Source organism: Macaca fascicularis, chromosome 18 (genome assembly GCF_037993035.2).
Source record: "Macaca fascicularis isolate 582-1 chromosome 18, T2T-MFA8v1.1".
NCBI lineage: Eukaryota > Metazoa > Chordata > Mammalia > Primates > Cercopithecidae > Macaca > Macaca fascicularis.
The window spans coordinates 21,195,073-21,220,000 of NC_088392.1; the positions used below are offsets into that span (position 1 = coordinate 21,195,073).

The 24,928-nt window shown below is 41.6% G+C and overlaps 1 long non-coding RNA gene and 1 pseudogene across 1 annotated transcript in view; one reads left to right on the plus strand and one right to left on the minus strand.

The window, feature by feature from the left end:
• The window catches only part of LOC135968310 (uncharacterized), a 101,669-nt gene that overhangs the window by 13,173 nt on the left and 63,568 nt on the right, over positions 1 to 24,928 (plus strand). The window lies entirely within an intron of this gene.
• Positions 20,866 to 21,512, minus strand: LOC107128063 (small ribosomal subunit protein eS26 pseudogene; annotated as a pseudogene).

Genomic DNA, 24,928 nt, shown 5'->3' on the forward strand with positions numbered 1-24,928 from the left:
GGATAGATTGCAAAAATTTTCTCCCATTCTGTAGGTTACCTGTTCACTCTGATGGTAGTTTCTTTTGCTGTGCAAAAGCTCTTTAGTTTAATTAGATTCCATTTGTCTGTTTGGGCTTTTGTTGCCGTTGCTTTTGGAGTTTTAGTCATGAAGTCCTTGCCCATGCCTATGTCCTGAATGGTATTGCCTAGGTTTTCTTCTAGGGTTTTTACGGTTTTAGGTCTAACATTTAAATCTTTAATCCATCTTGAAATAATTTTTATATAAGGCGTAAGGAAGGGATCCAGTTTCAGCTTTCTACATATGGCTAGCCAGTTTTCCGAGCACCATTTATTAAATAGGGAATCCTTTCCTCATTTCTTGTTTTTGTCAGGTTTGTCAGAGATCAGATGGTTGTAGATGTGTGGTGTTACTTCTGAGGCCTGTGTTCTGTTCCATTGGTCTATATATCTGTTTTAATACCAGTACCATGCTGTTTTGGTTACTGTAGCCTTGTAGTATAGTTTGAAGTCAGGTAGCATGATGTCTCCAGCTTTGTTCTTTTTGCTTAGGATTGTGTTGGCAATGCGGGGTCTTTTATGGTTCCATATGAACTTTAAAGTAGTTTTTTCCAATTCTGTGAGGAAAGTCATTGGTAGCTTGATGGAGATGGCGTTAACTCTATAAATTACCTTGGGCAGTTTGGCCATTTTCATGATATTGATTCTTCCTATCCATGAGCATGGAATATTCTTCCATTTGTTTGTGTCCTCTTTTATTTCGTTGAGCAGTGGTTTGCAGTTCTCCTTGAAGAGTCCTTCACATCCCTTGTAAGTTGGATTTCTAGGTATTTTATTCTCTTTGTAGCAATTGTGAAGGGAGTTCACTCATGATTTGACTCTCTGTTTGTCTGTTATTGGTGTATAGGAATGCTTGTGATTTTTGCACATTGATTTTGTATCCTGAGACTTTGCTGAAGTTCCTTATGAGCTTAAGGAGGTTTTGGGCTGAGATGAAGGGGTTTTCTAAATATACAATCACGTCATCTGCAAACAGGGACAATTTGACTTCGTCTTTTCCTAATTGAATACACTTTATTTCTTTCTCTTGCCTGATTGCCCTGACCAGAACTTCCAACACTATGTTGAATAGGAGTGGTGAGAGAGGGCATCCTTGTCTTGTGCCGGTTTTCAAAGGGGATGTTTCCAGTTTTTACCCATTCAGTATGATATTGGCTGTGCGTTTGTCATAAATAGCTCTTATTATTTTGACATACATTCCATCAATACCTAGTTTATTGAGAGTTTTTAGCATGAAGGGCTGTTGAATTTTGTCAAAGTTTTTTTTTTTCTGCATCTATTGAGATAATCATGTGGTTTTTGTCATTGGTTCTGTTTACGTGATGGATTACATTTATTGATTTGCATATGTTGAACCAGCCTTGCATCTCAGGGATGAAGCTGACTTGATGATGGTGGATAAGCTTTTTGATGTGCTGCTGGATTTGGTTTGCCAGTATTTTATTGAGGATTTTTGCATTGATGTTCATCAGGGATATTGGTCTCAAATTCTCGTTTTTTTGTTGTGTCTCTGCCAGGCTTTGGTATCAGGATGATGCTGGCCTCATAAGATGAGTTAGGGAAGATTCCATCTTTTTCTATTGATTGGAATAGTTTCAGAAAGGATGGTACCAGCTCCTCTTTGTACCTCTTGTAGAATTCAGCTGTGAATCTGTCTGGTCCTGGACTTTCTTTGGTTGGTAGGCTCTTAATTATTGCTTCAATTTCAGAGCCTGTTCTTGGTCTATTTAGAGATTCAACTTCTTCCTGATTTAGTCTTGGGAGGGTGTGTATGTCCAGGAATTTATCCATTTCTTCTAGATTTTCTAGTTTATTTGGGTAGAGGTGCTTATAGTATTCTCTGATGGTAGTTCGTAATTCTGTAGGATTGGTGGTGATGTCCCCTTTATCATTTTTATTGGGTCTATTTGATTCTTCTCTCTTTTCTTCTTTATTAGTCTTGCTAGCAGTCTATCAATTTTGTTGATCTTTTAAAAAATCCAACTCCTGGATTCATTGATTTTTTCGAAGGGTTTTTTGTGTCTCTGTCTCCTTCAGTTCTGCTCTGATTTTAGTTATTTCTTGCCTTCTCCTAGCTTTTGAATTTATTTGCTTTTGCTTCTCTAGTTCTTTTAATTGTGATGTTAGGGTGTCAATTTTAGATCTTCCCTGCTTTCTCTTTTGGGCATTTAGTGCTATAAAATTCCCTCTACACACTGCTTTAAATGTGTCCCAGAGATTCTGGTATGTTGTGTCTTTGTTCTCATTGGTTTCAAAGAACATCTGTATTTCTGCCTTCATTTCATTGTTTACCCAGTAGTCATTCAGGAGCAGGTTGTTCAGTTTCCACATAGTTGTGTGGTTTTAAATGAGTTTCTTAATCCTGAGTTCTAATTTGATGGCACTGTGGTCTGAGAGACAGTTTGTTGTGATTTCTGTTCTTTTACATTTGCTGAGGAGTGCTTTACTTCCAATTATGTGGTCAATTTTAGAATAAGTGTGATGTGGTGCTGAGAAGAATGTACATTCTGTTGATTTGGGGTGGACAGTTCTGAAGATATCTATTAGATCCGCTTGGTACAGAGCTGTGTTCAATTCCTGGATATCCTTATTAACCTTGTGTCTCGTTGATCTATCAACGAGATCTGTCTAATATTGACAGTGGGGTGTCAAAGTCTCCCATTATTATTGTGTGGGAGTCTAAGTTTCTTTGTAGGTCTCAGGACTTGCTTTATGAATCTGGGTGCTCCTGTATTGTGTGCATATATGTTTGGGATAGTTAGCTCTTCTTGTTGAATTGATCCCTTTGCCATTATGTAATGGCCTTCTTTGTCTCTTTTTTAATTTTAATTTTAATTTTTTATTATTATTATACTTTAAGTTCTAGGGTACATGTGCATAATGTGCAGTTTGTTACATATGTATTCTTTGTCTCTTTTGATCTTCGTTGGTTTAAAGCCTGTTTTATCAAAGACTAGGATTGCAACTCCTACTTTTTTTTTGTTTTCCATTTGCTTGGTAGGTCTTCTTCCCTCCCTTTATTTTGAGCCTATGTGTGTCTCTACACATGAGATGGCTCTCCTGAATACAGCACATGGATGGGTCTTGACTCTTTATCCAATTTGCCATTCTGTGTCTTTTAATTGGGGCATTTAGCCCATTTACATTTAAGGTTAATATTGTTATGTGTGAATTTGATCCTGTCATTATGATGTTAGCTGGTTTTTTTGCCTGTTTGTTGATGCAGTTTCTTCCTAGCATCGATGGTCTTTACAATTTGGCATGTTTTTGCAGTGGCTGGTACCGGTTGTTCCTTTCTATGTTTAGTGCTTCCTTCAGGAGGTCTTGTAAGGCAGACCTGGTGGTGACAGAATCTCTCAGCATTTGCTTGTCTGTAAAGGATTTTATTTCTCCTTCACTTATGAAGCTTGGTTTGGCTGGATATGAAATTCTGCACTGAAAATTCTTTTCTTTGAAAATGTTGAATATTGGCCCCCATTCTCTTCTGGCTTGTAAGGTTTCTGCTGAGAGAGATCTGTTGTTAGTTTGATGGGATTCCCTTTGTGGATAACCTTACCTTTCTCTCTGGCTGCCCTTAACATTTTTTCCTTCATTTCAACCTTGGTGAATCTGACAATTATGTGTCTTGGGGTTGCTCTTCTCAAGGAATATCTTTGTGGTGTTCTCTGTATTTCCTGAACTTGAATGTTGGCCTGCCTTGCTAGATTGGGGAACTTCTCCTAGATAATATGCTGAAGAGTGTTTTCCAACTTGGTTCCATTCTTCCTGTCACTTTCAGGTACACCAATCAAACATAGATTTGGTCTTTTCACATAGTCCCATATTTCTTGAAGGCTTTGTTCGTTCTATTCTTTTTTTCTCTAACTTTGTTTTCTCACTTTATTTCATTAATTTGATTTTCAATCACTGATATCCCTTCTTCCACTTGATCGAATCAGCTATTGAAGCTTGTGCATGTGTCACGACGTTCTTGTGCCGTGGCTTTCAGCTCTATTAGGTCATTTAAGGTCTTCTCTACACTGTTTATTCTAGTTAGCCATTCATCCAACCTTTTTTCAAGGCTTTTAGCTTCCTTGAAATGGGTTAGAATGTTCTCCTTTAGCTCAGAGAAGTTTATTACTGACCTTCTGAAGCCTACTTCTGTCAGCTCATCAAAGTCATTCTCCCTCCAGCTTTGTTCTGTTGCTGGCGAGGAGCTGTGATCCTTTGGAGGAGAGGAGGCACTCTGGTTTTTAGAATTTTCAGCTTTTCTGCTCTAGTTTCCCCCCATCTTTGTGGTTTTATCTACCTTTGGTCTTTCATGTTGGTGACCTACAGATGGAGTTTTGGTGTGGATGTCCTTTTTGTTGATGCTGATGCTATTCCTTGCTGTTTGTTAGTTTTCTTTCTAGCAGTCAGGTCCCTCAGCTGCGTATCTGTTGGAGTTTGCTGGAGGTCCACTCCAGACCCTGTTTGCCTGGGTATCACCAGTAGAGGCTGCAGAACAGCAAATATTGCTGCCTGATCCTTCCTCTGGAAGCTTCATCCCAGAGGGACACCCACCTGTATGAGGTGTCTGTTGGTCCCTACTGGGAAGTGTCTCCCATTTAGGCTACACAGGGGTCAGGGACCCACTTGAGGAGGCAGTCTGTCTGTTCTCAGAGCTCAAACGCCATGCAGGGAGAACTACTGCTCTCTTCAGAGCTGTTAGGGTCATTTAAGTCTGCAGAAGTTTCTGCTGTCTTTTGTTCAGTTATGCCCTGCCCACAGAGGTGGCGTCTGTAGAGGCAGTAGGCCTTGCTGAGCTGTGATGGGCTCCGCCCAGTCTGAGCTCTCCAGCTGCTTTACCTACTCAAGCCTCTGCGATGGCAAACACCCCTTCCTCCACCAGGCTGCTGCCTCACAGGTGGATCTCAGACTACTGCGCTAGTAGTGAGCAATGCTCCGTGGGTGTGGGAACTGCCGAGTCAGGCACAGGAGGGAATCTCCTGGTCTGCCCATTGCTAAGACTATGGGAAAAGCCGGTAGTTGGGAGGGAGTGTCATGTTTTTCCAGGTGCAGTCTGTCATGGCTTCCCTTGGCTAGGAAAGGGAAATCCCCCAATCCCTTGTGCTTCCTGGGTGAGACGATGCCCCGCCCTGCTTCGGCTCACCCTCCATGGGCTGCACCCACTGTCCTTCCAGTCTCAATGAGATGAACCAGGTACCTCAGTTGGAAATGCAGAAATCACCCGTTTTTTGCGTCGATCATGCTGGGAGCTGCAGACTGGAGCTGTTCCTATTCAGACATCTTGGAACGGATCTTTTCTGTCTTTCTTTTTTTTTTTTTTGTTTTGGAGACAGAGTCTCACTCTGTTGCCCAAGCTGGAGTGCAGTGGCATGGTCTCGGCTCACTGCAACCTCTGCCTCCCAGGTTCAAGCAATTCTCGTGCCTCAGCCCCCTAAGTAGCTAGGATTACAGACATGCATCACCACACCTGGCTAATTTTTGTATTTTTTAAGAGACAGGTTTCACCATGTTGGCCAGGCTGGTCTTGAACTCCCGACCTCAAGTGATCCGCCTGCCTTGGCCTCTGAAAGTGCTGGGATTACAGGCATGAGCCACCGTGCCTGGCCTCCCTCCACTTTTCTATCCAGAATATTCCTTATTTTCTGTGAATCACAGCCTCACTCTTAATTGCAGAGCTTCACTGCCTCAGTGGGGGCTGAACAGAAATTGGTGGCCACATTCCTTCCTTAATCCAGAGAACCAGGTCCCAGGCTCCCTGTGTGGTCCTCGGTAGTGGAGTAGGGGGTGAGGGAGGGAAGGAAGCCCAAGTTCTTCTCACACACAAGCTCAGGGATTCCACTCTTCCCCAGAGATCACTACACATGCTAGAGTACCTGGTCTCAGATCTCTTGGCTTGGTCACTGACTGACCTATAATTTTGGGTCACAGGGATGTGTGTGGATTGGCCTGGGGAGGAGCTCCTCAGGGTCATGGGAACAGAGAATGAAACTTAATGCCTCTGAGCTGGCTCTGCCCCATCTGTTGTCCCTTCCTTCCTGCCTCCTGCTTTTCCCTAGCCACCCAGTTCCCTCCAGTGACCACTGCCAGGCTCTCTCTGGACTACCGAAAGCCACCTAGGGTTCTAGGCACACATGCACTGCCTCTTGGGAAACAGCTCTTTGGGGCTGTCCATCCTTCTCCCTTCATGGACTACAGGAGCTGCTGTTTACCCGTGTCATGCTCAGAGGAACCTTGGAGTAAATGGCATGATGCTATTTCCCCAGCTGAGCAAGAATGACTTTGTTCTCATATGAGGGCCCCTAAATATTTGCACCCTGTTAGGACTGGGGAAAGACATCCTCCAGCCAGGCTTACCAGGGAGTCCAAGGTGCTTTGGTAGAGTGTAGCCTTTGACCATCAGTCCTTGTTGCTGTAATTGGCCTCGCAGGAAGAAACTTTGGTTGGGGTCTCCCACCATGGACTGGTCTTGTTTGGTTCCCACTCAGCTTCATTTGTTTGGAGTAAGGCTTGTGAAGCCTGCTTCTCCTTGTCTGCCCCAGTGAGGAGTCCCAGTGGGTACTCCTGGACCAGCCTCAGCCACTCTCACCTCCCACTGATTATTTTCTGGTTTGAACCCTTCACCTACCAGCTGAGCACTTGTTGATTCTCCACCTTACTGAGCCTGCATGAACCTGGGGACCCCCAAAGAGCCTGCCTACTTATTTCCTGAATATTAGTTTACAAAAAGATTGACACAACTAAAATCTCTTAAAGCTGGCAGGCAGAAGCCCCTGCTGTACCCTGGCATGTCCCTGTTCACTGGAGCCCTGACTTAGCAGAAGGACTTACCATGGGGGATACGGGAAAAACTCTAAAGAGGATGCCGAGGTTCCTGGGAGCATCTTTTCTTCCTACCCATCCTGAATCGGACTGGCTCTGCTATGATTAGGAAACTTTTGTCCTATGCACCTATGTGAAGTGGGCATTTTTGGCAACTGCTTTGTTCCACAGAACAGCTTAGCACCAAGAAAAGCATCACGTTGATGTCTTCACAAGGTCTCTTGATCATGAGCAAATTATTTGCTGCTCACCATAAGAAAAAATGAACTTTCCCTTTCGAGTGTTTGGAAAAATCAAAGGAAAAGTGAAATTAATGGATCAAAGAGAGCTTGGACAACAAAATGAATGAAGACACTTACTTTCCAAAAGCATGTTTAAACACTTTATTTAGAAAACATTCCCAAAGTTTATAAATAGTGCATAGCTATCAGTTCCAGCATCAACCTTAGAGAAGCACTTCCAGGTTTCTGACCATGTTTCTGTGACTGTGGCCAAATGGGTTTTGGAATGGAAACTTTTTCTTTTTAATCTGGCATACTGTTGTTTCTTCCATGGCCACAGTATTTCTCTGGAACATGGGATTACTCAGTCAATGAATATTTATTGAGTAACCAGACAACCAATGAAAAAATTAGACTTGGGTCATATTGTATTCCGTATTCTTGGTAGATTTGCCTTAAATACTTAAGACAATTAAAATCACTAATGGTCACGTTTGCTTTGGAGCTTAGAAAAAGAATCTACTTGGTTAAAAAAGGAGACACATGCCCATGTACAAGCAAATACATACCTATGACATTTGGCAAATAAAGAATTCGCACACTCAGTTGCCTCATTTCAGTATCTACTTATGATCATTTCTCTCCATTTTAGCTGTTCTCGTTAATATGTCAACAATGCCCATAACACCCACTTGAAACTGGGAGCCATGAGAATTAAATTTCAGTCTCTTCAATTTCCTGTAGAAACAGGAAGGCTGTATGAGATTGCAGGCTCTGTAAGTCCAAGAGACTTAAGTTCAACATAAACAATGTGTATTGAGGAAAGCTGTACGCATACTTATATTTTTAGTAAATGGGTGTTGTGGGAGTCATTAGTGCTATTTAACAATATTTCCAATTCTCCTATAGCTCGGGACGTGGAAAAATTTCACTGCTTTGCCAGTTCGCAGTTAGGGTTGGCCATGTGACTTGTTTTAGCCAATACCGTGTGAGCAGAGATGATTGTTTTTGGGCAGATGCACAACTTTCCGTGTTCCTTCCCATTTCCATGGCAACTGGTGATGTTCCAGTTCACAGAAACTCCATTCACATGGATCTTTAAGTGAGGATAATATAAAAAAAGTGTCCTCTGCTGACCTGAAATGGATACAGGCAACAAATAATAATTCATTCTAGGCCACTAAGATGTTGAATTTTTTTTTTTCCTGCAGTGTAACCCTGCATATGCTGAATAACACAGAAATTGGTACATAGAAGTGGGCTATGGTTTTAACTAAAGATCTAAAATAAATTATATTGGCTTAAGGTCCAGGTATTGAGTGGCAGGAAACTGTGCATGCAGTAATTTAGGATGTAGATTATTCTCCTGATAAGCTTTTGCCTCTAGGAGAAGAGATTGAGAGAGAAGATTATTGTTAGTATAACAGTATGTGCTTCGGTGATGGCTGTTTTCGGCAAGATGTTACAAGAAAGAGGTAAGCTCAAAAAGAAATTGGCTCATATTCAAGCAGGAATGTCAGCAAATAGAGTTCAGGGACTTATAAGCCTGAAGGAAGACTCCGTTCTAAATAGCAAATTATAAAATTGAGAAAAACTTCAGGAGCAGGGACCAACCGAAAGTCCACCATGCATCAAAAAACACAGTAAGGATGCCATCATCACGCTTACTGTTGAAACCTGTGAATACAGATGTTTCTGAGTAACAGTTCATTTAGTGATATCGTGTCCAAAAAACTACCTTCACTTGTAGAAAATGACTCAGGGAAAAGAGATTGTGTACGTGGTTCTCTCATTGAAGCCTGAAAGCGTCAGGAAATTGAAATTAAAATGATAAAGAGGGGTGGGAACATAAAAGCCAAAAAAAAAAAAAAAAGTCAATATGAGAATTGTATCTCAAATTGAACTATGGTTATTGGCATATAGAGCTGGCTAGAATAAAATAAGAAGCTATGTTTTTGACAAAAGTGGCATTGACAAAAGTAGTATCAATCAGTCTGGACTAAAAAATATGGTGATTGTTTAAAACTTAAAATGGCTTTGGGACTCCAATCATCTAAGAGTAGGAAGTGGGCTGAGAAAGCTGTGCCTCTCCAAGGAAGAGACTTTCTCATCGCCCAGTGTCTTAGTTCTTTTGGGCTGCTGTAATAAAATACCACAGATGAGTTGCTTATAAACAACAGAAATTTATTTCTCACAGTCTGGAGGCTGGGAATTCCAGGATCAAGGCACTGGCAGATTTGGTGTCTGGTGAGGGCCCAATTTCTCATGGATGATGACTTTTGGCTCTGTCCTCACATGGTGGAAGGGGCTGGCTAGCTCGCTGGGGTTTCTTTTATAAGAGCACTAATCCCTCATGATGTAGTCACCTCCTATATTAGTCCGTTCTTGTACTGCTCTAAAGAAATACCAGAGACTGGGAAATTTATAAAGAAAAGAGGTTCAGTTGGCTTATGGTTCCACAGGCTGTACAGGAAGCAGGATGCTGGCATCTGCTCGGCTTCTGGGGAGACCTCAGGAAACTTTCAATTATGGCAGGAGGTGAAGGAGAAGTCAGCACTTCACTAGGTCAGAGCAGGAGGAAGAGAGAGAGCAGGGAGGTGCCAAGTACTTTAAAACAACCCAATCTCATGAGAATTCTTATCAAGGGAACAGCACCAAAGGGGGAAATTTGTCCCGATAATCCGATCACCTCCCACCGCCAACACTGGGGATTACAATTTGAAATGAGATTTGGGTGGGGACACAAATCATTACCATCACCTTAGGGTTTAGGGTTTCAACATATGAATTTTGGGGGAACATAAGCATTCAGACCATAGCACCTACAGAGAATGTAGGCGCTACAGAAATGTAGCTACAGAGAATTGTCATGAAAAACGAATGGTTCAGAAGATGGATCCAGGCTTCAGGAGGATGACTGGATAACAGAGCTTTTCCCAGGGAGCAGGAACTGACCCTAATCAAGGAACTTTCCCTACCCTTGATAGGAGCCCTTACAATGTCTGCCCAGTGGGACTTAGAATTGCGGTGGACCAGCACCTGCTGTATGTCTCTTACTCTCCTCATTTCTGAATAGGGCTACCTATTGTAGTTATTCTGTTCCTGTTACACCATTAGAAGAGTGGCTGTGGACACCATTGTGGAGTGGGGAAGAAAGTTCAACTTCTCATTTGTAGGTCTTTGAATCAATAGGTGCTATATCCTCTCTTGATTTAAAAATGGCTGTGCATCTCCCAAAATCTTGGGCTTACAACTAAAAGTCACGTCAGAGTGAAATTTTCTGGTTTTATTTTTGGAGGAAAGGGTGAATGTATTTTGCAAGCAGAAAGGAAAATGAACTGAATATTCAGTAGTAAAAAGCACAGACTCTAGTAATCATTAGTGCTGTTCACCAATATTCCCAGCTCTCCTGCTTCCAAGCATAAAAAGAATGTACTATCTGGCCCCCTTGATGTTCAACAGACCATGTGATTTGCTTTGACCACTGAAACACAAATGAAAATGACATGTACCACTTCAAGCAGGAAATTATTATTATTATTATTATTATTATTATTTTTATTTTTAGATGGCGTCTTGAACTGTTGTCTAGGCTGGAGTGCAGAGGTGCTGTCTTGGCCCATTGTATCATTCGCCTCCCAGGTTCAAGCGATCCTCCTTCCTCAGCCTCCTGAGTAGCTTGAATTATAGGTATGCACCACCATGCCTGGCTAATTTTTGTATTTTTAGTAGAGATGGGGTTTCACCATGTTGGCCAGGCTGGTCTTGAACTCCTGACCTCAAGTGATCCACCTGCCTTGGCCTTCCAAAGTACTGGGATTACAGGCATGAGCCACCCCACCTGGCCTAGGCAGGAAACTTTAGAGGCAGTTCTTGATTTGCTATGTTCTTCTCAACCATCAACATCCCAGAAGGTGGAGGTTCTGGCAGCCCAGGTCTCCAAGTAAGGACAGTGTAGCGTAGAAAGCTCTGCACACCCACGCTGGATATGTATCATATGTGAGAAATAAACTTTTGATGTTTTAAGCTTTTAAGAGGTTGGGGTTGTTTGTTACTGCAGTATAACCTAGCTAATGTGACTAATGTTGGTAACATGTTGAAACTGGTTATTAAATTCTTTTTTTTTTTTTCTTTTTTTTTTTTTTTTTTATTATTATACTTTAAGTTGTAGGGTACATGTGCATAACGTGCAGGTTTGTTACATATGTATACTTGTGCCATGTTGGTGTGCTGCACCCATCAACTCATCGTTTATATCAGGTATAACTCCCAATGCAATCCCTCCCCCCTCCCCCCTCCCCCCTCCCCATGATAGGCCCCGGTGTGCGATGTTCCCCTTCCTGAGTCCAAGTGATCTCATTGTTCAGTTCCCACCTATGAGTGAGAACATGTGGTGTTTGGTTTTCTGTTCTTGTGATAGTTTGCTAAGAATGATGGTTTCCAGCTGCATCCATGTCCCTACAAAGGATGCAAACTCATCCTTTTTGATGGCTGCATAGTATTCCATGGTGTATATGTGCCACATTTTCTTAATCCAATCTGTCACTGATGGACATTTGGGTTGATTCCAAGTCTTTGCTATTGTGAATAGTGCTGCAATAAACATACGTGTGCATGTGTCTTTATAGCAGCATAATTTATAATCCTTTGGGTATATACCCAGTAATGGGATGGCTGGGTCATATGGTACATCTAGTTCTAGATCCTTGAGGAATCGCCATACTGTTTTCCATAATGGTTGAACTAGTTTACAATCCCACCAACAGTGTAAAAGTGTTCCTATTTCTCCACATCCTCTCCAGCACCTGTTGTTTCCTGACTTTTTAATGATCGCCATTCTAACTGGTGTGAGATGGTATCTCATTGTGGTTTTGATTTGCATTTCTCTGATGGCCAGTGATGATGAGCATTTTTTCATGTGTCTGTTGGCTGTATGAATGTCTTCTTTTGAGAAATGTCTGTTCATATCCTTTGCCCACTTTTTGATGGGGTTGTTTGTTTTTTTCTTGTAAATTTGTTTGAGTTCTTTGTAGGTTCTGGATATTAGCCCTTTGTCAGATGAGTAGATTGCAAAAATTTTCTCCCATTCTGTAGGTTGCCTGTTCACTCTGGTGGTAGTTTCTTTTGCTGTGCAGAAGCTCTTTAATTTAATGAGATCCCATTTGTCAATTTTGGCTTTTGCTGCTGTTGCTTTTGGTGTTTTAGACATGAAGTCTTTGCCCATGCCTATGTCCTGAATGGTACTACCTAGGTTTTCCTCTAGGATTTTTATGGTATTAGGTCTAACATTTAAGTCTTTAATCCATCTTGAATTAATTTTCGTATAAGGAGTAAGGAAAGGATCCAGTTTCAGCTTTCTACTTATGGCTAGCCAATTTTCCCAGCACCATTTATTAAATAGGGAATCCTTTCCCCATTTCTTGTTTCTCTCAGGTTTGTCAAAGATCAGATGGCTGTAGATGTGTGGTATTATTTCTGAGGATTCTGTTCTGTTCCATTGGTCTATATCTCTGTTTTGGTACCAGTACCATGCTGTTTTGGTTACTGTAGCCTTGTAGTATAGTTTGAAGTCAGGTAGCGTGATGCCTCCAGCTTTGTTCTTTTGACTTAGGATTGTCTTGGAGATGCGGGCTCTTTTTTGGTTCCATATGAACTTTAAAGCAGTTTTTTCCAATTCTGTGAAGAAACTCATTGGTAGCTTGATGGGGATGGCATTGAATCTATAAATTACCTTGGGCAATATGGCCATTTTCACGATATTGATTCTTCCTATCCATGAGCATGGTATGTTCTTCCATTTGTTTGTGTCCTCTTTGATTTCACTGAGCAGTGGTTTGTAGTTCTCCTTGAAGAGGTCCTTTACATCCCTTGTAAGTTGGATTCCTAGGTATTTTATTCTCTTTGAAGCAATTGTGAATGGAAGTTCATTCCTGATTTGGCTCTCTGTTTGTCTGTTACTGGTGTATAAGAATGCTTGTGATTTTTGCACATTAATTTTGTATCCTGAGACTTTGCTGAAGTTTCTTATCAGCTTAAGGAGATTTTGGGCTGAGACATTGGGGTTTTCTAAATATACAATCATGTCATCTGCAAACAGGGACAGTTTGACTTCTTCTTTTCCTAACTGAATACCCTTGATTTCTTTCTCTTGCCTAATTGCCCTAGCCAGAACTTCCAACACTATGTTGAATAGGAGTGGTGAGAGAGGGCATCCCTGTCTTGTGCCAGTTTTCAAAGGGAATTTTTCCAGTTTTTGCCCATTCAGTATGATATTGGCTGTGGGTTTGTCATAAATAGCTGTTATTATTTTGAGGTACGTTCCATCAATACCGAATTTATTGAGCGTTTTTAGCATGAAGGGCTGTTGAATTTTGTCAAAAGCCTTTTCTGCATCAATTGAGATAATCATGTGGTTCTTGTCTTTGGTTCTGTTTATATGCTGGATTATGTTTATTGATTTGCGAATGTTGAACCAGCCTTGCATCCCAGGGATGAAGCCCACTTGATCATGGTGGATAAGCTTTTTGATGTGTTGCTGAATCCGGTTTGCCAGTATTTTATTGAGGATTTTTGCATCGATGTTCATCAGGGATATTGGTCTAAAATTCTCTTTTTTAGTTGTGTCTCTGCCAGGCTTTGGTATCAGGATGATGTTGGCCTCATAAAATGAGTTAGGGAGGATTCCCTCTTTTTCTATTGATTGGAATAGTTTCAGAAGGAATGGTACCAACTCCTCCTTGTACCTCTGGTAGAATTCAGCTGTGAATCCGTCTGGTCCTGGACTTTTTTCGGTTGGTAGGCTATTAATTATTGCCTCAATTTCAGAGCCTGCTATTGGTCTATTCAGGGATTCAACTTCTTCCTGGTTTAGTCTTGGAAGAGTGTAAGTGTCCAGGAAATTATCCATTTCTTCTAGATTTTCCAGTTTATTTGCGTAGAGGTGTTTATAGTATTCTCTGATGGTAGTTTGTATTTCTGTGGGGTCGGTGGTGATATCCCCTTTATCATTTTTAATTGCGTCGATTTGATTCCTCTCTCTTTTCTTCTTTATTAGTCTTGCTAGTGGTCTGTCAATTTTGTTGATCTTTTCAAAAAACCAACTCCTGGATTCATTGATTTTTTGGAGAGTTTTTTGTGTCTCTATCTCCTTCAGTTCTGCTCTGATCTTAGTTATTTCTAGCCTTCTGCTAGCTTTCGAATGTGTTTGCTCTTGCTTCTCTAGTTCTTTTAATTGTGATGTTAGAGTGTCAATTTTAGATCTTTCCTGCTTTCTCTTGTGGGCATTTAGTGCTATAAATTTCCCTCTACACACTGCTTTAAATGTGTCCCAGAGATTCTGGTATGTTGTATCTTTGTTCTCATTGGTTTCAAAGAACATCTTTATTTCTGCCTTCATTTCGTTATGTACCCAGTAGTCATTCAGGAGCAGGTTGTTCAGTTTCCATGTAGTTGAGCAGTTTTGATTGAGTTTCTTAGTCCTGAGTTCTAGTTTGATTGCACTGTGGTCTGAGAGACAGTTTGTTATAATTTCTGTTCTTGTACATTTGCTGAGGAGTGCTTTACTTCCAATTACGTGGTCGATTTTGGAGTAAGTACGATGTGGTGCTGAGAAGAATGTATATTCTGTTGATTTGGGGTGGAGAGTTCTATAGATGTCTATTAGGTCTGCTTGCTGCAGAGATGAGTTCAATTCCTGGATATCCTTGTTAACTTTCTGTCTCGTTGATCTGTCTAATGTTGACAGTGGAGTGTTGAAGTCTCCCGTTATTATTGTATGGGAGTCTGAGTCTCTTTGTAAGTCTCTAAGGACTTGCTTTATGAATCTGGGTGCTCCTGTATTGGGTGCATATATATTTAGGATAGTTAGCTCTTCCTGTTGAATTGATCCCTTTACCATTATGTAATGGCCTTCTTTGTCTCTTTTGATCTTTGATGGTTTAAAGTCTGTTTTATCAGAGACTAGTATTGCAACCCCCGCTTTTTTTTGTTCTCCATTTGCTTGGTAAATCTTCCTCCATCCCTTTATTTTGAGCCTATGTATGTCTCTGCATGTGAGATGGGTCTCCTGAATACAGCAGACTGATGGGTCTTGACTCTTTATCCAGTTTGCCAGTCTGTGTCTTTTAATTGGAGCATTTAGTCCATTTACATTTAAGGTTAAGATTGTTATGTGTGAACTTGATCCTGCCATTATGATATTAACTGGTTATTTTGCTCGTTAGTTGATGCAGTTTCTTCCTAGCCTCGATGGTCTTTACATTTTGGCATGTTTTTGCAATGGCTGGTACCGGTTGTTCCTTTCCATGTTTAGTGCTTCCTTCAGGGTCTCTTGTAAGGCAGGCCTAGTGGTGACAAAATCTCTAAGCATTTGCTTATCTGTAAAGGATTTTATTTCTCCTTCACGTATGAAACTTAGTTTGGCTGGATATGAAATTCTGGGTTGAAAATTCTTTTCTTTAAGAATGTTGAATATTGGCCCCCACTCTCTTCTGGCTTGGAGAGTTTCTGCTGAGAGATCTGCTGTTAGTCTGATGGGCTTCCCTTTGTGGGTAACCCGACCTTTCTCTCTGGCTGCCCTTAAGATTTTTTCCTTCATTTCAACTTTGGTGAATCTGGCAATTATGTGTCTTGGAGTTGTTCTTCTCGAGGAGTATCTTTGTGGCGTTCTCTGTATTTCCTGGATTTGAATGTTGGCCTGCCCTACTAGGTTGGGGAAGTTCTCCTGGATGATATCCTGAAGAGTGTTTTCCAACTTGGTTCCATTTTCCCCCTCACTTTCAGGCACCCCAATCAGACGTAGATTTGGTCTTTTTACATAATCCCATACTTCTTGCAGGCTTTGTTCATTTTTTTTTCTTCTTTTTTCTTTTGGTTTCTCTTCTCGCTTCATTTCATTCATTTGATCCTCAATCGCAGATACTCTTTCTTCCAGTTGATCGAGTCGGTTACTGAAACTTGTGCATTTGTCACGTATTTCTCGTGTCATGGTTTTCATCTCTTTCATTTCGTTTATGACCTTCTCTGCATTAATTACTCTAGCCATCAATTCTTCCACTTTTTTTTCAAGATTTTTAGTTTCTTTGCGCTGGGTACGTAATTCCTCCTTTAGCTCTGAGAAATTTGATGGACTGAAGCCTTCTTCTCTCATCTCGTCAAAGTCATTCTCCGTCCAGCTTTGATCCGTTGCTGGCGATGAGCTGCGCTCCTTTGCCGGGGGAGATGCGTTCTTATTTTTGGAATTTCCAGCTTTTCTGCCCTGCTTTTTCCCCATCTTTGTGGTTTTATCTGCCTCTGGTCTTTGATGATGGTGATGTACTGATGGGGTTTTGGTGTAGGTGTCCTTCCTGTTTGATAGTTTTCCTTCTAACAGTCAGGACCCTCAGCTGTAGGTCTGTTGGAGATTACTTGAGGTCCACTCCAGACCCTGTTTGCCTGGGTATCAGCAGCAGAGGCTGCAGAAGATAGAATATTTCTGAACAGCGAGTGTACCTGTCTGATTCTTGCTTTGGAAGCTTCCTCTCAGGAGTGTACTCCACCCTGTGAGGTGTGGGGTGTCAGACTGCCCCTAGTGGGGAATGTCTCCCAGTTAGGCTACTCAGGGGTCAGGGACCCACTTGAGCAGGGAGTCTGTCCCTTCTCAGATCTCAACCTCCGTGTTGGGAGATCCACTGCTCTCTTCAAAGCTGTCAGACAGAGTCGTTTGCGTCTGCAGAGGTTTCGGCTATGTTTGTTATTGCCCTGTCCCCAGAGGTGGAGTCTACAGAGACAGGCAGGTTTCCTTGAGCTGCTGTGAGCTCCACCCACTTCGAGCTTCTCAGCAGCTTTGTTTACCTACTTAAGCCTCAGCAATGGCGGGCGCCCCTCCCCCAGCCTCGCTGCTGCCTTGCCGGTAGATCACAGACTGCTGTGCTAGCAATGAGGGAGGCTCCGTGGGTGTGGGACCCTCCCGGCCAGGTGTGGGATATGATCTCCTGGTGTGCCTGTTGGCTTAAAGCGCAGTATTGGGGTGGGAGTTACCCGATTTTCCAGGTGTTGTGTGTCTCAGTTCCCCTGGCTAGGAAAAGGGATTCCCTTCCCCCTTGCGCTTCCCAGGTGAGGCAATGCCTCGCCCTGCTTCAGCTCTCGCTGGTCGGGCTGCAGCAGCTGACCAGCTCCGATCGTCCGGCACTCCCCAGTGAGATGAACCCAGTACCTCAGTTGAAAATGCAGAAATCACCGGTCTTCTGTGTCGCTCGCGCTGGGAGTTGGAGACTGGAGCTGTTCCTATTCGGCCATCTTGCTCCGCCCCCTATTAAATTCTTAAAAGGGTTTTCTCATGGATTGAACGCAGTGTCCCTTGACAGGTAAATTTGCTTGTTTTCTGACCACTTCTGCTTCAGTTTCTCACATTTTTGTTAAAAACTTAGTAAACAAATGATCTAATGTTTTAAAGCACCTCATTCTAGAAATGCCATAGATCCAATTATATGTTGATGTCCCAGGACCTGTTTCGGCTGTCAGGTAACAGACTTTGCTTTACTTCCTGATACTTACATTATGCCAAGATTCAGCAATATATTCAATTTTATTCGTTTGAAACACCTGTTCTAAGATAGCACAGGATATATTTGTACATATGAAACAAGATAATTAAATAAACACACATCTTAATATGTTTACAAGAAGAGAGCTGTTTTGAAGCATTTGGTATGAATTAAATTACTGCCGTTGAGCACTAAATCCACTCCTGGCATTGGGTTATGAAGTTGTCATTTCATGATAAAAGCAAGCATACAAGTTTATCTGTAGAAAAAAGTCTTTTTCAGACTAAGGATGGACAATATGGTGTACAATGTTTACAACTACGATTTTGGCAAAAGATATAAACATATTCTTCAAATTGATGCTTTATTCCTCTCTTCCAAAATTTAAGGACATAGCATTAATCTTAATTCTATGAAAGTTACTCTGTGGGGAGTTATTAATAGAGTTCAGGTTTGTTGCTTTCTGACAATCTAATTTGCTCCATGGATGGGGCTTACAGGACCTAGGAAATGGAGACTAATATATTTGCTTTAAATCCCAAAATGTTTCTGCAAACTTTTGGCAAGTGCTGAACTTCAGTCAGTTTATAACCAGATTATCTGACCAATGCCTGAAGTGTGCATCTTCATTGTCCTCTCTTTAATATTGTTCCTTTGTGTCCCCCACTCCCACCCCAATTCATATATTGAAGCACTAATGCCCAAGGTGATGGTATTGGAGAGTGGGGCCTTTGAGGGGTAATTAGGTAATGAGGTCATGAGAATGGAGCCCCATGATGGGATTAGTGCTTTTATAAAAAGAGGAAGAGATACCAGAACTCTTTTTCTCTCTGCCATGCGAGGACAAACGAGTAGGCAGCTTTCTGCAAGCCAGGAAGAGAGCCCTCCCCAGGAACCAAATCTGCTGGCACCTTGATCCCAGCCTCATGAACTATGAGAAATAAATGTTGTTTGAGTCACCAAGTCTGTGGTGTTTTGTTATAGCCACTCAAGCTGACTGGGACTCTAACCACCAAAATCCTTCTTGTCTTTCCAGGTCCAGTTAAAATGCTAATCCTTCATGGAACATTGGATAGAGGCAGTAATGATAATAATAGATAATATTTTTAACTAGAAGTAAGAGAGTAATTAGATTTCTATGTGCCAGATGCTGGGTAAATGATTTGTGTGATTATCTCATCTAATTCTCATTGTAAGCTTATGACTTGGAACGATTATTATCTGCATTAGGCATTCTTTGTTTTTGTTTGTTTTGAAACAGAGTCTTGCACTGTTGCTCAGACTGGAATACAGTGGTACAATCATGGCTCACTGCAAACTTGACTTCCTGGGCTCAAGAGATCCTCAGGCCTACCCTCCTGAGTAGCTGGGGCCACAGGCACACATCACCATGCGCAGCTAATTTTTAAAAGTTTACATCAGGCATTCTTTGGCCCAGAATTCCATAATTATAGAAATGCTTTATTACAGCCTTGGATCAGACACAGCTGGGTTGGATTCCTAGCTCTGAAGCTCACTGGACTAGCTGTATAACCATAAACAAATTTAACCTTTCAAAACATATATGTGCAAGAATTAAAAGAACTAACAAGTCATGAGCACAGCTGTGGTCCTGGGATATTCCCTCACCAACAGCTCAGGACGCCCTGTGCCTCCCTCTTGTGTTAAATCCCGTGCCATCTCGGCTTTGGCTTATTCTTTTATTTTGGTAGAGCACATCCTCTAGATGCGTTCCAACAAAGTAAACAGGATCCAGAAGGCTATGTTTATGAAACCTTGTATGCCTGAAATCGTGTTTATTTGACTGCTTCTTTAAGAGGTGCCTGGTGCCTCCTCTTCCTGAGCTCTTCTGAGGTTCATCAGTGTTAATCAGTTTGTTTCTGGGTCCCCCCTCCCCCTGCCATTGCCAGCGTGGATTCTGGTTGTCTTTGGTTTGCCGAGTCAGTTTCTATTTATCCCTGTGCTTCCTACCTTCTAAAATTGTGTAGCTGTCCTCTCCCCACAGTCTTTTTTTCCCCTGTGAGTCTATGCCTCTTTTTAAACCCTTTTATTGTAATACAATTTTGTTGTGCTTTTAGAAGGAACACAGGCACCCACAAGCATTTAGTCCACTATTTTTAATGAGAAGTGTGGACTGTTGTTATTTTAGCATGAAAATTTAGAAGGATTACCAGAGTTCTCATCCATACAGGTCATAACTCTTTTACGTAAAGGCTGGAATACAAAAGAAGGAGCTGGGATCGGGAGATAACGATTTCCATTTGGCGCAAATTGATGTTGAAGTTCCTTAGGGACATTCAGATAGAGACTTTTTGGATTTTTTGGGTAGAAGAGCTTAAAATTTAAGTGATAATTCTGGGTTAGATAAGGATATATGCAAGTCATCAGTAAGAAGGTGTATTAGGTCATGCTATAAAGAAATACATGAGGGTGGGTAATTTATAGGAAGAGAGGTTTAATTGGCTCGTGGTTCTGCATGGGGATGGTGCTCACCCACCATGAGAAATCCACCGCCATGATGTAATCACTCCCAACAGGCCCCACCTTCAATACTGGTTATTACAATTGAGCACGAGATTTGGGCAGGGACACACAGGCAAACTATATTAGGAGGAAACAGTGAGGAGAGCATGTAGGAAGAGCAAAGGATGGTGGACGCAGGATCACTAAGAGAGTGATTTGTAGAGGAGATTCGACTATTTCCCCGGATTTTGTTTTGTTTTGCTACTCCTCAATTTCTGGGATTAAAAAAAATTAAGAAAAACTCCAAATTCTTCTCTTTTTAGTTTTTAAATAGACCTCCTTTTTTGAATCAATTTTAAATTCACAGCAAGGTTGAGCAGAAAGTACAGAGAGTTCCCATATTCCCCCTGCCCCCACACATGCACAGTTTCCCACATTGTCAACATTCCCCATCAGAATGGTACATTTATTACAATTGACAACCCCACATTAACACATCATTATCACCCAGAATCCACTGTTTCCATTAGGGTTCACTCTTGGTGCTGGATAATGTATTGGTTTGGATAATCTATGGGTATGACACTTATCCACCGTTACAGCATCATCCAGAATAGCTTCACTGCCCTAAAAATCCTCCGTGCGCAATCCTCCACTTTTTAGAGATACATGTAACTTATTCTAATCTCCAACATTACCTTCTGAATCTCAGCCTACATGAAACTGGAACAATGAGATGATGGTGAGCAGAAAGCTAAGATAGAGGTGGGGTTGCTCCAAAAACTATAAATTGCCCTCAAAGGTCTAAGAGATTTACAGCACTTCGCTAAAAACTGCCTTCCTCTTTTTGTTTTTTTGTAAGTACAGTTTCCATTATATTTTTCTCCAGAGAATAGTCTGTCTTCAGTCTTTAAGGACTCAGCTCCTTACATGGGCTTTGGTGGGGGTCGTGGAGCAGCACCCGCAGGTCTAAATCGGGGTGGGGGTGTTTGGTCCTTGCGGGCTTCAGAGATTGATTCCTGACTACTTTGCTGTGAATTGCACAACTCACACAGTAATGTAGCTTCACATACAGCTTGGGAAGGACACAGGCATCGAAGACACTTGCTTCAGAAATGTCCCTGACTGCTGTGGCCTCCACTATGTTTTGAATGACGAATTTCTTAATGGCCTTGTCCTTGGACATGCATCGGGCACAGTTCCTGCAGCGAATAGGCTGCATGTGGCTGCGGCCCTTTTTAGCACTATCATTGTTCCCTCTTTTCTTTGTCATTTTAGAAGCACGGACTGGAGAGAGGACTGCCTTCCTCTTTAACACCCACAGACTGCAAACAGACTAGAACCAGCCTCCCCACCATAGAAATGGATCTCTTAGCACGATTATTGTTCCCTCTTTTCTTTGTCATCTTAGAGGCACGGACCGGAGAGAGGACTCTCTTCCTCTTTAACACCCACAGACTGAAAACAGGCTAGAAGCAGCCTCCCCACCTTAGAAATGGATCGTCCCAGCTCACGATCCAATAAATCCTGACAGCTGAATGTAGCAAAACAGTGCCATAGAGTTACTACATATGATGTATGTACTGCATTCAAGGATGGTGTGTGTAACCTCTAGAGAGAAAAAAGTTAATTACTTAAAAATGGGAGGCATTGCCTTTGTCAGAATTGGGAATTGTTGCCCATATGGTGCGGCCTCTATTAAAGGAATCAGAAAAATACAACTCACTAATGATGATGAATTTCTTGACAGGGTCTAAATTTTTCTCCAGAACAAGTGTTGAATCTGCATTGGCATGTGGGTATTTTGTGAAAAACTTAGGCGTCTTGTGTCATGAATCAAAAGAGAGACAAGTTTAATCTGAAAACAATTAGGGCCAAATGTTACCAGTTAGTCATGAAGATGATGAGAAGCTCATAGGGCCCTGCAGAATGTCTCATTTTGAGTGAAATCACTCAAAACATACTCTATGATTCTGCTGAGACAATGGTTTTTCATCTTGGCTGCTCATTAGAATCATGAGGGACACTTCTAAAAACAATACTTCCCCGGATGTCATGCATAAAGTTCTGATTTAATTGGACTGAGTGGGGCCTGGGCATCTGGCTATCTTAAAACTTCCTTCCAGCGATTCTACAGGTAGCCAAGGCTGAGATTTGCCGTATGAGTTGGCTCGACCTATGCTCCCAATAACTGAATGTGGTGACCTGCTGAGTGGAGTTTGGTGGTCTCTTCTGACGTCAGCATCCACTGACGGAAGCGACCAAGTAACAAGGATACAATAACATGATTTTTGCTGAATGAATGTTAAGTAAGTGAACCTTCTCACATTACAGATAAGAAACAAGCTGAAAGAGGAGAGGGACCTCACTCAGGGTCATTTGATTAGATGAGAGGCAGAAATGAGAGTGGTACCAGGTCCTGAAGCAAGTAGTCCAATACAGACCAGACTTAGTTCTTTGTCTTTGTCTTTAAATAGGCTTCTGTACCAAATTCCATGAATTGCCTCATCTGGTATGCTTCCAAGAGCCATAACATATTAGCACTACCCAGAATGCGAGAGCAGGGCCTCCCCATCCAGTGGTTCCCTGAGTTTGTCTTAGGGGCCTGTTTCATGCAGAGCTGGCTGGGGGAGGGAAGGATCACGATGGACCAGGATTTGGGTGCTCTACCCCTGTTTCAATCAGAGCAACTCTAGTTTTTTCTGTTTTATGTTTTGGTCTTCCATGGAAACAATTTTCATTTATTTATTTATTTATTTTTGAGACAAGGCCTCACTCTGTTGCTCAGGCCGGAGTGCAGTGGCACAACCAAGGCTCACTGCAGCCTCCACCTCCTGGGCTCAGTGGATCCTCCCACCTCAGCCTCCTGAGTAGCTGGGTCTACAGTCATATGCCACCACACCTAGTGTATGTTTTGTAGAGAGAAGGTTTTCCCATGTTGCCCAGGCTGGTCTCAAAGTCCTGGGCTCAAGCAGTCCTCCCACCTTGGCCTCCCGAAGAGCTGGGATTACGGGTCTGAGCCACCACACCCAGCCTATTTATTTTTTAGAGATGGGGTCTTGCTCTGTCATCTAGATTGCAGTGAAGTGGTGCAAACACAGCTCACTGCAGCCTCAAACTCCTGGGCCTGAGTGATCCTCCTGACTCACTCACCTAAGTAGCCGGGATTACCAGTGTGAATTATAGTGACCGGGAGCAAAAAAAATAAATTTTTTTGAAGGACCAAGTAAGGAAGGAATATGAAGGAAACTGTTCAATGCTAAGAAACAGAAAAGCAGTATTAAAAGTAATAAAGTGATTTGGTCCTATTAATTATCTAGTGTTACATCTTTTATAAGAGATAAACAAGACTGAAAAGTTAAAAGATAAATTTGAAGCCTTAGTAGATAATGGTCCATTCAAAAGTAGCCTCTCACTCTGTCCCCACATTTTCATGCATTTTTCCTCCATCTCTATTTTCACAGTTGTAATCACTAGCGATGAGTGCCCAGACTTCCAGAATAAGTAACAATATTGAACATCCTGTATTACTCCTGATTTTATTAAAAATGCCTACAGTATTTGAATGTTAAGGCTCTTTGTTGTTGAGAAGGATCTTTTTGATGATGTTAAGGAAAACAATCTGTTAACAGGAAAGTCTAATGGAATTAATGAAAGAATTTTAAACCTCTGAAAAAAAATCATATGCTTTATCTTATTTCCCCTATAGGTGTGAAATATTGGTAGGTTTTCAACTATCAGTCCTTCTTGTATTTCCAGGTAAATATTTCTTGGTTGTCTTGGCTTATTCTTTTAATGCACTCTTTTAAATTTATTTTGAAAGAATTTTGGATGCACAGGAAGCTGCAAAGATAGTATAAAGAGGTCCCAAGTTCTCTTCACCCAGTTTCCCCCAGTGGTCACATCTGATGTAACTACAGCACATCCAAATCAGGAAATTGGCACTGGCACAACTGTGTGTGTGTGTGTGTGTGTGTGTAGTTTTTTCTGCCTGTCTCTAGTTATTGGTAATTTTTGTGGTAAAATATAAAATGTATCATTTTAACCATTTTTATTGCACAATTCGGTGGCACTAAATATTTTCAAAATATTGTATAACCATCACCAGTATCCATTTCCAGAACTTTTCATTATTCCAAACAGAAGCTCTGTACACATTAAACCATAAGCTTCCTCTCCCCAGTTTTTCCTCAACTCAGGCCCTGGAAGCCACTATTCTATGTCTCTATGAATTTGTTTATTCTAAGTCTCTTAATGTACTCTTGATTTTAATTTACAGCTTTGCATGAATGTTTCTATTTGTACAATTTTATCATTTTGACTCTTTACCAGATATTTTCAAAGAATATATAGTTTCACAAATTGAACTTGATAGTTTTCCATCCTTTTCTATTTTCTGGAACAATATATATTACACTGGAATTGGCTGTTGTTTGAAATTTTAAAAGAAATACCGCGACAATATCATTTGGCCTAAAAACTTTTTAAAGTATTCTCTTAAAGATTTACTGGGGATGACCCATGCTTTAGTTAACTCACCCTTGGCGTTTATGATGAGAGAAGTTGGGCAGGACTGCACATAGAGAGAATCATAGAAACCTTAAAAGCATTAGAAGGTCAGGGCTTGGAGGGACCTCCACAATCTCTCCATCTTATCTCCTTATTTACTGACAAGGACTCTGTCCCCCAGAGAGGACAAGGAACTTTTTCCAACCTTGAGCCAAGACAAACATCCAGCTCCTGACGCTTCTCCAATAAAAGGATGCACCACTGGAATTCCCATCTTTCTTGGAGGTGAATCAATATAATCAGACTGATGTGAGAGGAAGATAGTGGTAGAGGCTTTTCCAAAATG